Genomic DNA, 14,214 nt, shown 5'->3' with positions numbered 1-14,214 from the left:
CAGCAGGGCTGAAGCTTAGCTCAGCTCAGCTCACGGCTTCCAGTTTCTAATCCTGTTATCCAGGACCCTGTTGTTTTGTGAACAGTTGTCATGTGTGAAGAACAGGCAAAGCTAGCAGATGAAAAAAACTTTGTGGAAAGGAGTTTGCATTGTAGAAGTCATGTGTTCTCCACTCTCCACATCTTCTTATTTCCACATCTCTTTTGCAAGGTGCATAAAATATTTAGCTGTTTTATACAACATATATTGCACTGAAGGCCTTTGGATGAGACCCAAATCTTCTTCGAAAGAGGTAAATCTCATTGTCTCACCTTCTGTCTTGAGGGTGAGTTGATCATGCCAGCAGCTAAAAAGATAATGAAAAGCATCCTATTTCAGACAGCCTGGCTCTTCATCATCTTTTCCAAGATCAACTCATTCCTCAAGGTCTGAGTAGCATCATGCAATGTATTCATGCCCCCGGCTTCACAGGCGCTCCCACATAAGCAGAATAAAACAGAGAGAAAACGAAACAGGCTTGTTTTGAGTCAGGATGCTACAAGGATTACATGTTGTACAGCTCCCAGCACAACCAAAGCTCATATTTGGTTGAGGGGCTAGGGGAGTTATGGAAACAGAGACAACATGACAGCAATAAATTCCTTCTCACATGCCCCAAGCTTACATGTCTACAGCTCCACTAGCTTCAGAAGATCTATTCCTGCTTCCACCAGTACATGAGAGGAGACCCAAAGCTGGAAGAAACAACGTGTTTCGTTTGAACAGGGATGCTAAGCAGCAAGAGCAGCTGGCCTTGGCAGTCAAGATAATAATAAGTTCGAGTGGTAGATTATTTACAGCATTTTGGCTCTGAAACAGTGATGAATATAATATGAACACTTAGGCTAGGCTCTGCTGAAGGACTGGCAATGACTGCTGCTTGTTAGGAGAGGAGCAGACAACGTGCAACAAGTAAACAAGGAAAATCACTATACAGCATTAGATAAAATCTTCTCATTCTAAGCAGAGTAAGTGTCTTTTTCTGCTTAGGGTTAACGGCGTTATTTGGGATAATTATTCTGGATATTTCCTCTCCTTTTTTTAGCTTTCTCAAAGAAAGGAAAAGAATCTTTGTCCGTGTAAAATGTTTTCATTTGAATCTTGGCTTTTTAAGATATTCATTTTCTACTCCCACACCCCCATAGTTCATGTGTCATTAAATGAAATAATGAAGCCAGAATGGCTTGTTATCCAGTGATGATTTAAGAGCTGACTCTGACCTCACTTTTAGAGCCATTTTTGCTCTACCCTTTTTCTGTTGATTGCAGCGTGGTCGGTCCCAACTGGTCTCATGGAAATGATAAGAGAGTCGTTTCAGACCTTACCCCAAACTATGCAATTAATTTGCTTTCAGCTACCTTGAATGTTTTGGAGCCAAGCCCTTAGTCAGTTCCAACATCTAACAGTTCATTTTAGAAAGTTGTCTGACAGATGACCACATTTTTTTGTAAATTTGTGCAAAATGATGCCTTCAAATGGGGAATAGGATTTTCCCCACAAGGTTTTCAGTGTTCCTGTATTTCAAATACGGTTCTGAAAAGCTTTGAGAACGTGTATTAACTATGGTGATTCAGCTCAGATCAGCCAGTTCTACAGGACAAAGAGATTTAAAAAATAATAGTCATTGTCGCTATCCCACTCCCTCCCCCTTGAACTTTTTCCAAACATCAGCACACTTTTGATTTAGTTAGAAGGGACAGATTTATTGCCAAATTACTTGATCCATTGACAAGAAATATGGGACAGTGCCAAAGACCCTAGGATTCAAGCTGTGAAAGTTGGTGGGGTTTTTTTCCCTCTGTCCTGATTAGTTTGCTACAGGAGGATAAAATTTTCTTTCTGTCAGACTGGGATTTTGCTAGTCCCCTTCCTTTCTGCAGTGTTTTGGGATTAGAAATGAGAAGTGCTAAGTCATTAGTTGTCATCTAAGTAGGAGCACTACGGCAGTTTGTTCTCCTAATTTGAATTTTGGGGAGAGAAGTGAGGGTCCCAACGCACTGCATCAGTCAGTGCTGTTAGTCCTGCGCATGCAGCCTCCAGGGAATCCATCAGACTGTCAGTCAGAATGGCTATTGACATGTTGTACAGGTATGGAAAAATAAAGACTTGAAAATACGTGTATGGTGAGTTCCTCTGGACCCGTGAAGGTATTCAAAATGCGAGTCATGCTCTCTGAGAAAGGAGAGATCAGAAAAATCACCATTCGGTCAACTTCCTTGGCAGGAGAGCGAGTCTGATGGGAGAAGTCAATGTACCGCGAAGGCCCCGAGCATGCCAAACCCTGGCAGTCTCACAGACGCCTGCTGCGAAGTCAAGTCACAAATGTGATGAGTTTCCTTGAGCTTTTCAGCTGAGGGAGCACGGCATGCATAGAAGGACAGCTCTGACCTTCGGGTGTAACTGGAATAAGTGAGGACATGGGGAAGGGTAGGACCCTCTTCAGGTTCCTTCCAAAAGCTGTCTCAGATCTCAAAATAATGCCCTAAGGAAGATATTAGCTCCAGGTGTATTTTATGCTTGTAGGCTCTTTCTGTGAGTGTGTTTCCAGTTGTATGACTCAACCCTTCGCTCTGAGTTTATCCTGCAAAATGTTTGAAGTAAAAACCTCAAATGAATCTGCCAGGCACAAAATGTTCTGTTTTCTTCAAAGCGGTAAATCTAGATGAAACTGAGTTGCAACCCATTGAGGTGCTTGCAAACCAAGTCAAACCTGAGGATCTCACAGGCTGAGATACTTCTCTTGTTACAAAAACGGCGAGGACACTGCTAATCTATAGGATTAAGTTTTGATGGCAGTAATGAGGAATAAGTAGTTATTGCTAAATAGTGAGATTTGGGACTCCCTGGCAAAAAATTTGGCAGTGAGGAAAAAAACTGAACAAGCACAGTAAAAATCAGCGCACTAAGCTGAAGGCTGTTCATTTGAGTCTGAATGCTAAATAGAATTGTGTCATAAATATTTGGTATTCTTGGGTCAGGTCTCCTTCCCACAGTCTAGCAAATAGTGTTATGTGGTGACTGTTGATGTATTTTTGTCTCTCACTCAACATTTTTAGTGAACTCGGATGAATGATGCTTTTCTGCAGGGAAGAGTCTATCTGTCTCCTTCTACTCCTTGAACCTTGTTCCTGGTGCATCCAGTTTAACAGGGGGATGGCAGATGGACAGAGGCAGAAAGCCTCTGTCTTTTCAGAGGCTGATGGCATGCAGGAGAGGCCAATAAAGTGCAAAAGTTTCACTTAAATTTAAGAAACTCAACGTGGGTCATTTGTCCTGTATCCCTCCAGCAGCTGAGTCTTTCCGTGCGCCAACAGTGCTTCTGTGGAAAACCACAGTCCTACCTTTCAAAACTTTGCTTGCTTTTATAAAGGTCTTTTATTTTATTTTAAGGCATTGTTTTGTCATATGTTTTCATAGCTTCAGGTTAGTGTCTATTACAAGCTACTGTCAGCTCCATAGATCACATTGTCTTATGTGTTTCATCAAACAAACAGCATTGTAATATCGATGTGTCAGTACTATGCTAAGGCAGTACTCTGAAAGCTCATTTTTTAAGTGAACAATGGGACAGGTGTTTATTTAACACATCATGGCTATTTTTGAGTTGCCCGAAGTTTCATTAGTCCTCTTGGAAACTGGTGGAACAAGAGGGAACCTGGGGACTCCTCCCTGCTTCTTCTCCACATCTGCCCTGTGAAGCCCATGACACATGAGCACAGGCCAGGACCTGACACTTGAGTATTTGCCTGTTCACATCAGGACTCAGAACTTTTCAACATTTATTCCTGTTCGGGTGTTAAACCCTCTCTTAGCACAAATATGCAATTCTGCTTCAGACAGGGGGAGGCTCCTCCAGCCACCTGAAGTGAGGCACCCAGCATCCTGGACTTCTCTGCATCAGACCTCACCACCTTCATTGAGAAAGCATCCAGATCTTCCTTTCTCACACCATCACTGCTTCTCTTCAACGCTGCTAGAGCTGCTGTCCTTCGTTTCTGACCCTTGCTATGTAAACAAGATCTCAGGTCTAATAGTTAAGGCCCTGTGGTTTTAGCCTATTTAATTGCTGTAAAGTCAGTGAGAATGAGAGCTCTGATAAACCTGGAAGCTGCTGGCCAAGTTCGCAAAGGCTGTGCACTCAGCTGGGTGATGTTTCTGGGTCTGTCTGCTTCTATCTATGGAACAAGATACATTTTTAATGGTGTATCCTGTCCAGGGGAGGAGGGAGACAGGGAGCTCCTGTCATTTGTGAGGAGGAGAGTGGTGGCCTCCATCATTTGGCCTTCCCATGCAGCAAGGAGCCAGCAGCAACAGAAAACAGAGCTTGGACCTTGCTGTTTCCCACCAGGATGTAGAGGTTGTCACAGGCTGGCGTTGAGGTCTGCTCCATCACTACTGTTGTCCTCCAACACGCAAGCACAGCCACAGCTGGAACCTGGGGTGGCTCCAGACAAACGCCTTAGGCTGTGTGAAAGGATCGTGCTTAAATGAATTTTCCTCTCCTCTCCTGCAGGTGAATTGGCTGGAAGAACTCTGAAAGCTCATTTTTTAAGTGAACAATGGGACAGGTGTTTATTTAACACATCATGGCTATTTTTGAGTTGCCCGAAGTTTCATTAGTCCTCTTGGAAACTGGTGGAACAAGAGGGAACCTGGGGACTCCTCCCTGCTTCTTCTCCACATCTGCCCTGTGAAGCCCATGACACATGAGCACAGGCCAGGACCTGACACTTGAGTATTTGCCTGTTCACATCAGGACTCAGAACTTTTCAACATTTATTCCTGTTCGGGTGTTAAACCCTCTCTTAGCACAAATATGCAATTCTGCTTCAGACAGGGGGAGGCTCCTCCAGCCACCTGAAGTGAGGCACCCAGCATCCTGGACTTCTCTGCATCAGACCTCACCACCTTCATTGAGAAAGCATCCAGATCTTCCTTTCTCACACCATCACTGCTTCACTTCAACGCTGCTAGAGCTGCTGTCCTTCGTTTCTGACCCTTGCTACGTAAACAAGATCTCAGGTCTAATAGTTAAGGCCCTGTGGTTTTAGCCTATTTAATTGCTGTAAAGTCAGTGAGAATGAGAGCTCTGATAAACCTGGAAGCTGCTGGCCAAGTTCGCAAAGGCTGTGCACTCAGCTGGGTGATGTTTCTGGGTCTGTCTGCTTCTATCTATGGAACAAGATACATTTTTAATGGTGTATCCTGTCCAGGGGAGGAGGGAGACAGGGAGCTCCTGTCATTTGTGAGGAGGAGAGTGGTGGCCTCCATCATTTGGCCTTCCCATGCAGCAAGGAGCCAGCAGCAACAGAAAACAGAGCTTGGACCTTGCTGTTTCCCACCAGGATGTAGAGGTTGTCACAGGCTGGCGTTGAGGTCTGCTCCATCACTACTGTTGTCCTCCAACACGCAAGCACAGCCACAGCTGGAACCTGGGGTGGCTCCAGACAAACGCCTTAGGCTGTGTGAAAGGATCGTGCTTAAATGAATTTTCCTCTCCTCTCCTGCAGGTGAATTGGCTGGAAGAGACATAGCAAATTACTTTTGACATAGCAAATTACTTTTGACATAGCAAATTACTTTTGGCTAGGCTGTTTCTTTAGCAGCCAGGTAGCAAAAAAGCCCCAGAGCAAGAGGGAGATTGTCACAGGTTGCAAAGGTAGAGAAACAGCTTAATTGAGTCGCAGGTGATGTCTCTGTTTTGATATTTAAATAATTGGCCGCCTCAGACACTGCTCCATAAACAGGTGGTAAACACGTGTTCCCTGAAGTCAAAACACAAAAATCAGGGTTTAAGATTTCTCCTCCCTAGAATATTAAAGGGTAGACCTAGAAATATCAAGTGTTTTGGAATAAAATCACATACTAATTGAGTTTTACAATTAATTCCTCTTTTTATTCCACCTGTACTGGGAAAGTCATGTACTGAAAGGCTTTTAGTATTTTCCAACTTGGACTACATTATCTTGTTTTCTAATTTTATTAAGATACTTCTCGGGTACTGAGTGAATCAGATGGAATATGCAGTTCTTGTTTCCTTTCCTAAGTATCTCATAAAAACTCCTGTAGGATTTTTATAAAGGATAATGTTCTTTCTTAAACCAGAGTATAAGATGATATAGATGAAGTATAATTCTCAGTTGAATCGTGTAAGTTGCTGCATAATTTTCTCCATAAACTTTTTATTAATGCCTGCAGGTTCTTAAGATAATACTTGTAGCAATGGAACTGATTTCTACCCACTTAGTCCCTACAAGTATCTAAGAGGCTTTTGTAGAGGGGAAGATGAGGCAGAGCATCACAGGAACTGATTCACATGAAATGGGAAAGCCCTGAGGCTCGCCCTCCTCTTGAGTGGCTGTTCACGCCAACGTAAAGAGCGTAGACGTTCACAGAGACACCCTCCTCCTTGAGGGATATTGCAAGCCCAGCACCAGAGCTGTGCTATCTCCAGCCTCCCAAAACCCATGTGCTGACTTCCCTCAGTGGTATTTCAGACCCCACATAGCACTGGCCACCCACCCTCCTCCTCTGCAGGGGTTGTGGGCAGGAGGGAAGGCTTTGGGAGCTAAAGCACCTCTGGAGGAATGACAGACAGCTCTGCACGACCTCCAGAACCAATCCCCATGGGAAACTTGAGCCTTTTTGCATCAGCTTAATGGTTTTCTGATGAGCTGGTGCAGAGCTGGTACCTGGGAAGGGAGCAGGAGGCAGGAGCAAGAAGGACAGAGACCAGGCTGTGATGGCATGAGGCCTCCCTGAATCCTCCTCAGATTAGAAACATTTCACAGAAGCGTGTCAGTACCGACTGTGTGTTTCATGGGAAATGTCAAATCATTTTGACTTTCTTGTTTAGTTTCAATAACATCAAAGGTGTTTCATTCTACTAAGGTAAAAATGTTTCCCTTTGATTTGATCATTTCGGTTTGTGTCATTTTGGCTTCTGACTTAGATGAAAATACAGACTTTAAAGTGTGAATATGTAAGAGTATAAGGTATATGTGCTGGTTAGTATTTTGTAGTGGATTATGACTTTGCAGTTTTAGCATGCAACATCATAACTCATCAAACTGAAACAATTCAACATTATCAAAGCATGTTATCACGTTCTCTTCTCTTACTCCAAAGAAAACATAAAAACAACAGCTCTCCAGACTATCACAAGTTTCCACAAAACAAGTTTTTCTGATTAGCTTTACTAAAGTAGAGATAAATACAGCATCATACCTGTTGAGTTTGGAGAATTTGAAAGCTCTCTGTTGTGTGTAAAATCAGGGAATATCAGAATGGGAAATGTGCAGGCTTTGTCCATTGCTGTTCGTCCCTCTTTCCCCCTCAGAAGTGCCTTTTGGAGGAGTACTGGCAGGGCTTACCATCATATACCTGGGGTTCTTTTCCCTTTGCTGTGCATAGAAAAGCTGAATGATCTTGGAAATGTATTTTCAAAGCTGCCATTGGCTGGCTTTTGGTTCAGGTTGAACTGATATGTGCTATTATTTCCACTTCACATGCTCCACAGTTCTCTGCTATTAACTTTTCCCAGCTGCTACCCCCTCTGCACAGCTCTGTTGCCATTGCACAGGTTCCCAGCTGGGTTTCTCAGGGTCAGCCCTGCTCGTGGGACCAAGGGGCACTCCTGAAGTGACTGCTCCATCTGACTTCATATCTGCAGTGAAAAGTGGGATAACAAACCCAGCACTGCTTCAAAGCAGTTCATATAACGCATTAAAAGGCTGAATGTACAGCGACCTTATAACCGTCTTGGCTATTAGAGAAAGAAACAAGCTGGAAAGCAATTTGGGAAAAAAAAAGAGTATTCTGTTCCATGTCTGTTTTATTGCAGCTGGGGATGGCATAGCGCTGCTGTGCCAGACTGACTTTACTCAGTCTCATGTATCCTGAGGAGGGAATAGGGTTTTTTCCATCATGCAAATACCATGTTGGAAAATGGCAGCTGCTCCTGGGAATCCTGCTGCTTTGTCCCTGTAGGAGCTTTCAAACGAAAATCACTGTAAGTAACAAAACCAGTGGCCAATTTTTGTCTTACAGTACCAGGGTAGGACCATGAGTGCAGTGAGTTTCCTTCAGTTTGTGCCTCTCTGTGAGAGACAGGAGAACTCTGGGGCTTCACCTACAAAAATGCAGGTTCCTGGATTTTCCTGGCACACACAAACTCGAAGCTGCAGCTGGGGGGAATTTTCAAGTGTAAATGGTGCTGAGAGGCTATAGATCTTCATCTCTCAAACACACAGAACATTGTTAACGAAGGCAGGGTAACTTTACTTGTTCATAGGATTAACAATTAATAATTAAATATCCCTCCCAGTTGCAGCTGTAATGTAATCATTGTGTGTTTACCACTTGGTTTCAGCTCATTGCAAACTGATGATTCTCAAGTTAATTCTCCTGTGTGCCAACCTTATCTTGTCCCTAAAGGAAATTATTAATAAATTCTGGTCTATCTTGGGGAAGCCATTCCAGATTTGCATTTTTTTAGAGTGTACGTATTCTTTCATTCTCCCCTCAAGGCCTTTCAGTCTTATCTAAACAAAACGTTCCTGTTGTCATACCAACCATGTAAATTTGTGTGTGCGTATCTTTCTGGTTTTCTGCTTACTTTGTTTGTAACTCAACTCATATCACTTCAGAACATAAATTCCTACAAAACAGGACAATGTTATCCTGCCACCTATCAAAATGATTCATTTCATAAGTTGGCTTTCAAGGAAATGGATAATTCTCTATCTGCCAGACCTTGAGCAGCAGAAGGGTTTAGAAAAGTTGTAAGGGTTTTGACTTTTGGTGACAGTGAAGACCAGGGAGAGACCCCCCAGGTTGTATTCCTCCAGAGCATCCTCGGGCTCCGGTTAGCCATTCATAACTTGTCTATAGGAGAAACTGGCTGCAAAGAATGATTGCAAAAAACATCTTAAAAACCACACAAGCGTATGCTCCTGCATACACAGTCCAGGGAACAAATAAAATCAGAGGAATAAAAAACAAAGTGAGCATTTGGGATTTAGCCATGACTGTCTTTTGCAGCCATCAATGCAGAGCACTAAGGCAAACACAGTAAAAGGATATTGTTGAGCTTTTCTGTTAAATTATGTTATACTTGCCCTAATGGAAGGCCGGGGGGTCTTCAGGGCTTGACCAGGCAGCTGAAAATGGAGAACCTGAGGACTCTGCTCTCAGTCAAGGTGGAAATACAGATTTCAGGGTACCTAGAAGGAAGTAGGCAATCAAGAGGAATGGATTCTTTATTAATAGGACATTGATAAAGTCATATAACTCTGGAAGACACAGTGTCATCAATAGAACTGGGACAATGGTCAATTTATCTCTGCCACAGATGCCCATTGGTGATGCAAAATGCAAGAGATGAAAGGTAAGACTTGGAAATAGGGTATTAATAGGTGGCAACTTCCAGAGGAAAACTTGCCTCTGGAAAATAGTGTTATCAGAATGGCATATTCAATTCGCTTATCTAAATAAGATGAAATTCAGTCTCCACTGTTTAGGGCTATGTATTCAGAAAAAGTATTTTTAACCTCCCCTCTGTAGCTTGCCTGCTTACACTCTGCAGGTTCACCAATGGCATTAATATGAAAAGAACACAGCACTGAAAATAGCATTGCAGGTCCCAATCCTGCACCACGATGTGCTTTGCCAAATCTCCTTAAAATCAGTCAGATCTTATTTTATCGCTGATATCAGCTGTACTTGCCAACCTCACAGTAGACTGAGCCTCAGAAAATACACATTTGTCTTTCCCTCTAAGAGAAGTCTCTTTTCATGCTACCATACGTGGCAGAGATTCATTGATCTTATCCCTGTTACGCACATGTGTATTGCCAGCAGTGTGATGCAGAAAAGGACTGCTGCTTTGTGGAGAGGACATTGAAGTTTATTGCTCTCTATGAGTTTATGTGTCCAGGCCTGCTTTTTCCACTAATACTTATTTTTGCTTCAAAGAAGTCTGTGGCAGGTTCTTGGCCGATGCGGGTAAGGAAATGTGTCCTTTTGGACATGAGGGGCACTGCACATTTGCAGGGTGCTAACTGCAGGCAGTGCTTTGCAGAGCCTGTTAATTAGAGTGATTTCAGTGTATCTGGTGGCCATTAGCATAACCAAGCCCAGCTGGCAGGCGTAGTCCAGCTCAGGCTGCAATGGGCTTGCGTAGAGAGAATGTGGACAGAAACCAGGTAGAAATGAAACAGAGAAGGGCGAGACACTTCTTTGTAAGCCAAACTTCTTGAGTCATCTGCCAAAGGGAGTGACCAAGTTTTTCCTAATAGAACATGGGAAACAGCAGGGAGATGCTGGTACTCAAGTGTTACTGGGAGGGGAACAGATGGGAACTGGCAGGCTGCAGCAGCTGGGAGGAAGAGGAGGACACAGCCCTGCCCAGTGTGAGGCAGGCAGCCTGTGGGAGGGAGCCTCTCTGCAGCCTGTCTAGGGGCAGGTTCCTTGGGCAATACTTGGTACAGGAGGGTCCACACGTCAGTTTGGTCTCATATTGCTGTCCTTGGACAGCAAGGTACGGATGGGTCCAACGTGAGGTCTGTGTTAAGGTAGAGGCTAAGATGGACAGACAGTTTTCTAGGTTGTGTCCTCTTCATTCAACGTGAAAGCAGAAAGCTACTACTGGACATTCGCATAGACTTGGTCACTCTGCTGTATCGCCACTTGTCTTTGGTAGAGGAGACCTCTTGAATGGGTGATTTGGACCAGAATGGTCTTGTCTGAAGGCAGGGTCTTGAGACTTGGCATCTGGGCTCTGACTTTAGCATTGCCACATCAATTTAACTACATCTAGACTATGTCATACAGAGAAAGGGTACACAAAAAAAAGCCAGAATCCTGGTTCTGCTGTTGTCCAAGCTGAGAGCATGGATAGAGCACCTGTAGCTCCCTTATGACCTGGGTGGTTGAGTTTCCATTCTTTAAAAAACAGAATATACATACTACCATGGGCAGGCAAGACTGCCCATAGAGTTTCATAACTTTGAGTACATGTACCCAGTCAGCCTTCCTGACCCAGCAGGCTCTATCACACATGCCAGGCTCGGCACGAGGTGCTTAACTTGTGCATAGCTTGCATCCTAGTCAGTGCCAACGCACCCTTCAAACCAGTAAAAAACTCAACTATTGATTTACAATTAAGGTTGATCCAGTAGAAAATTAGATTTTGCTCACATTTGTTCCCTGAGGCTGTACTGTCTGGTCCTGGCCAAGACTGAGGTAGGGCTGCTGACAACGTGGATGGGCTCATGAGCTCTGGGGCTGTGCCAAGACACAATTCTTTTGGCTGGAAGTTAGTAGGAGGATTAATATGATAATGGATACATCCTTAAATTTACTTCACTGAGCTGGGTTTGGTGGTTTTTTGGGATACATCCCAGCATCCTGGAAACTCTCCATGTGGCAGAAGGAGTGGTTCTCCAGAGCAATGCTTGTAGTCAACTGGCCTGTGTCTGCTGGGTGGGAGAGGAGGTGGCCTCCAGTAAAGGGACTGAGCAAGGCAGCCGGGCTGACCTAGAGCCATGTGGGATGGTGAGGTTTTGGAGAGGTGAAACATAGAGAAAGGGATAAATATTTGGTTCTAATATTTTAGAAGACTGAAAAGTCTTGGGTTGGCAGAAGCAAAACTGTTTCTCTTCCAGCCCCTCCCTTTCCCAATTTTTTCCCTCTCTTTTGTTATCTCTGCCAGTTTTCATCCTTTCATCCTTTCCCCCTTTGTTTTCTCGTTGTTTTTTATGGGAAATATAAGGGATATGTTCAGTGAAATTAGAAAGCATATCAAGAACTGCATGTGCTTTATAGATGTTATCATAAAGACACTATTGTTGCAACAGAGTGCTGGAGAGATGAAAACAAGAGTGCCATTTCAGCATCTTCCATAGCATGAGTCAGAGAGATTGATAGTTATCCTCTTGCAATTAGAATTTTTATTAGCACTGCCGGTGGCCCTTGGCGTGCTGTGAATGGATGCCATTTTCTTGGAGTGTTTAGTCTTTCATAATGCTTTAGAGAAAATAAAGATGGGCTGGAGTCACTCACTACATAATACTGAGGAGAAAATCGTATTTTATGCTGCCTCAGGCCAGGGTTTCAAGCTCCAAACACCAGGCATAAAACTCATTAGGTATTTGCATGGAGTAAAGCTCAGCAGAGCTCACATGTCCTCGGGGGTCTGGAGCACCAGGAAGGGGCTGAGGCTCAGAAGCTGGGCTGAGCACTCTGGAGGGATGGTCCAGCTCTGCTGCTCTCCCCATTCCTGAGCATTTCTGATCTGAATTCACAGAGAGACACCTCCAACACGGCCTACTAACGCTCAGCGATCTGCATCAAAACAGCCTGTCATTCTTTACAGGAACTTGCCCTTCTCTACTTTTTCTTTCCTTGAGGCAGGCACAGACCCCAGACTGACCCGATGAGTGTTAAACAAGCCGTGGCATTTTTTTGCAGGATGCTATTTTTAAGCAACTTCATGAAAATCCTGCTGTCATACAGAAGAACTGCATTTTTTCCCTTTCTGTAGGATTCATATTACTGAACCGGGGAGAGTCTAACACCTGTGCTAGAGCCAAAGAGCAAACTGGAATATGTTTTTCCTTTGAGGCGTTCTTCAACATTTTACGGTCTTCAAAATTCAGCTCCTGAGTAATGCAAGAGGCTGCTGCGTACTTGATATTCACCCAGGGAATTTCCGTGTCTTGCCCTGAAGTTTCTGGAAGGCAGGGACAGCAGCTTTCTACAAACCACCCTCCCAGAGCTCACATGAGCCTGGTGAATATGGCAGGGAATTCTCCAAACCTGCTGAAACACGTGTCCTGGGGATCAAGCCCCTGTGGTGATGCAGGTGCTTCCTGCTCTCTTCCCAAACACCGCAGGCTCTGGAGCACCTGCTGGAAACAGGGCTCTGAGCTCATCACTAGCATTTCAGCTGCTTTAAAATTACTGAGGGGAAGAAAAACGCTACTCCTGTGGTGGGATCGCATTGCCTTCATCAGTGCCCTCAGGGTGGGCTTAGGATTTGCTTGCCTGCTCGGCTGCCTGTAGCCTCATGATGATCTGCCCTGCGGTGCCTACGCCTCTTTAGAGAGTGGGAGGCAGGCTGCTAAATCCAGCGCTCGCTTCTGAGCATCACACCCGGCTTACGCGCCTGTGCCTGTGCCCATGTGCCTCCACAGCCGGCGGCTGCCGCAGGTCCCCAGGAACTAGCCTGTGGCCACTCAGCCATGTGTGTGACAAGAAGGGTGCTTCAGGGGAGGGACCCCTCAGGTGTCTGCATCCACCCGACAGGGACGGATGCTGCATAGAGATGATGCGTTACCTCTATCGGGAACGACACGCGCTGAAGGTCTAGCAATATGCCAACCAAACAAGCCCAAGCCGAGCATACAGACAAGCCACTTGTAATTCAAAACAGGCCTGATTTTTCCTTTAAAAACCTATAATATGCAGGTTTATTTTCTGCAACTCTTCCAGGATGGTTACCCCAACTGTTGGCAAACTGCTAGGATGGGGTTGCCATGGATACGCTCCGCACTGATTCACATGAAATACATCATTGCATTATCCCCAGAGTGGTGAAAGCCTTTCACAGCTGATAATTTTTAAGAGAATGATTCATCGTTAAATATATCATGGCAGCTCTGCATTGTTTGCTCTTCCTTGGAAGCATAATCTGGAAATAGGGAGCTCTTGGGATGCTCCTGAAGTCAATAGCGAAATCATGAGCAAGATGCCTGCAGCAGAGCGTGGTTGCACTTGGATTTTGGTCAGCCTGTGCTGAGGGCAGGAGATGGTCCTGTGCAGCGTGGTGACCCACTCGCTCAGGGCCAGGTTTTGAGGAAAAATCACCCTGCTTTGTGTCCCATCCCACTAAAATCCACAGGAATTGCCTAGATACTGACAGGGATGGACAGGGTATCCAGGCACCTGGCTGTGAGGACCCTGGGCTATAAATGTTATGATTTTTTGCATTCACCTGGTGAACCTGGTGCTGGAAATGTTCCAGCACTTCCTAGCTGGGTGGTGAGTATCTCTGAGGCAGCAGCTCAAAGATGCATCTGATGTCCACTGACTGGATGCATGCAGAGGGCTCAGAGGGAGCACAGTTTCATCTGAATTTTAGCTGTGATCACAGGAAGCTGCCAGGCCCCCAGA

At 44.7% G+C, this 14,214-nt stretch overlaps 1 protein-coding gene across 1 annotated transcript in view; it reads left to right on the top strand.

The window, feature by feature from the left end:
* Positions 1-14,214, top strand: part of KCNB1 (potassium channel, voltage gated Shab related subfamily B, member 1) — a 125,452-nt gene that overhangs the window by 60,152 nt on the left and 51,086 nt on the right. The gene's annotated exons all lie outside the window — the stretch shown is intronic.

Source organism: Calidris pugnax, unplaced genomic scaffold, assembly GCF_001431845.1.
Source record: "Calidris pugnax isolate Ruff unplaced genomic scaffold, ASM143184v1 scaffold118, whole genome shotgun sequence".
NCBI classification, from domain to species: Eukaryota; Metazoa; Chordata; class Aves; order Charadriiformes; family Scolopacidae; genus Calidris; species Calidris pugnax.
Note: the sequence above shows the minus strand (reverse complement) of the source record. Positions and strands in the feature narration are given on the sequence as shown.